The sequence below is a fragment of the Cynara cardunculus genome (assembly GCF_001531365.2).
Source record: "Cynara cardunculus var. scolymus isolate 2C chromosome LG 10, CcrdV1, whole genome shotgun sequence".
NCBI lineage: Eukaryota > Viridiplantae > Streptophyta > Magnoliopsida > Asterales > Asteraceae > Cynara > Cynara cardunculus.
The window spans coordinates 16,328,465-16,330,913 of record NC_037537.1 but is presented as its reverse complement, the minus strand read 5'-3'; positions in this window follow the sequence as shown (position 1 = coordinate 16,330,913).

The following is a 2,449-nucleotide window of genomic DNA, read 5'->3' as shown; positions in this document are numbered from 1 at the left end:
AGTACTTCATGCATAAAAATGGTTGTTAAGAGTTTTTGTCAAATGTTTTATAATACTAGAAGGGTACTCGCGCAATACAGCAAGATACATCTTGATTTTATTCTTTCATTTTATTTTTTATCTCGGTCAATGTTATAATATGATCTTATATGATTTTGAAAAAGCGATGATGTTTTTATTTTTGAATAAAATATAAACTTGAAGATATCATAAAATTTTGACAAAAATATATCGATATTAGTATCAAATTAACTATTTAAAATTCTTATTTTTGTGTAATTTTTTAATTCAATTTTTTTATTATTATAATTTAATTTAGGTTCAATAATGAAGTAATTTATATTTGGTTTAATAATATAATTTTTTTATAAAAATAATAATTAATTATTTTGTTATAATTCGATAATTATTCTAATTATATTTTAAATTTTTTAAATTTTAAAATGAGATGTTTATTCTTTATTTGATTATGTTTATCCGCAGTTAGTTACACGAATTCAAACATGAAACTTTAATAAGTTGTACTTATGCATAATTTACTTGTATTTTTGAATTTTAAGTAATATACATCAATATACAGTACTTCATGCATAAAAAATGGTTTTTAAAAGTTTTTGTCAAATGCTTTATAATATAGTATAGATAGTATAGATTTAATTGAAGTTTAACAAAGAACTAACTTATTTTTTGTTTAATAAAATAATTTTTGAAGATAATAATTAAACAATCTGTTAGAATTCAATGATTATCTTAATTATATTTTAGATTTTTAATTTTTAAAATGATGTTTATTATGTATTTGATTATGTTTATCTGCAGTTAGTTACACGAATCAAACATGAAGCTTTAATAAGATATACTCATGCACATACTTGTAATCTTGAATTTTAAGTAATATACATTAATAAATAGTAATTTATAAATAAAAAATTATTTTTAAGAGTTTTTAGTCAAATACTTTATAATATAATATAGATAAACTACTTGTATACCAATGCAATGAATCGAGCAGGAAGATTTTATTGATACCCATATACAAAACTAATTCTAACTTTTTATCATCGAAAGAAAATTTGAATTTGTGTTTGAATATTAGAAACTACACGTGATAGTTGAATATGTTTTTGTTGACCATGAGATATTGATATTCGCTTCATGCCTTGATACAACATGCTACCAAAAAATAGTAAATTATTATGTTTAAAGAACTATACACAAACCCAAGATATTGAAACAAATTAAAAGAATATCATGTATAACAATTTATCCGGTAAGCTTTTACTCATAAGTGTTGGGTAAATGGCCCTGAGCCATTAGAAAAAGCATAATCATGATCTAGATTTTAATGTACCGGTAAAAATATATGTTAGAATAAGTAAATTATACAACTGTACATGTAGAGGGATCTTACTTCATATAATTTCTTTAGGTACTTAATAAAGATAAATCATCCGAAAGATGGTGGATAAGAGGTCTTTATGCGTCCCTTGCTCCTAATAGTATTGAGCAAAGTTAATGCTCTTTTAGTTGATTCCCAACGTTAATGAAACGTCCATCAAGTACAAAAAGCTCAAAATTACAAATGAAACATTACATTGATTAAACAAAAATTGATAACTTGATCTTCTGTATCTCCTCAGGTGCGAAATTCTGCATTTGCATAAAAGGATTGAAAAAGTGTGAAATTGATGCTTTTATGAGAACTCAGGTGTCAAATTTTGCCTTATGGAAGAGGTAAAAAAACAAATTGCTAACAAAAAAACACTACCATAAAAACGAAAAGACGTACTAAATTACCTAAAATGAAAAGGTTATACATGATGTTTCAAGTTCTCTTATTGTTGACACTTCACACCCCACTGATGGTTCATTAGTCAAAACAAAGATCGAAATATAATATCGTACCATCAAAGCAAAACAAAGAAAAAAGTAGCAAAAACAACTCAAAGAAACAAATAAACGGAACTAAAGGTGTCTCTAAGGATTGATCAACTTACAAAAGATGTCAATTTATACAATTTTTAAAATTTACCAATATGATATATTGTTTATAAACCCAATTACAGTCTATCACATCAAAAGAATAAATAATATTATTGCATTCCCAAAAAAGCAAATACTTGATCAACTGTTGTAAGCTTTTGGATGCAGGATATGAACTGTTGTAAGCTTTTTTGAATGCAAGATATGAACATGCAATGGGAGGAAATGGTATAACCCATAGATGTAATCAAAGGTCCCATTTATTTGCTTTGATAAGAAATGAAGATGAGACCAACAAAATACAAAATGGTATTAAGTTTGTGTATGTATCTACAAGTAGTATATATTGTAAACCTAATCCAAGGGTCTTCTTAGGATTGTAGGCTCAAAAAAGTCCATAATCAGTAAAATCTATGACTCATCAAATTTAACTTTTAGTTTAGCCTCATCAACCTTTGACCAATCC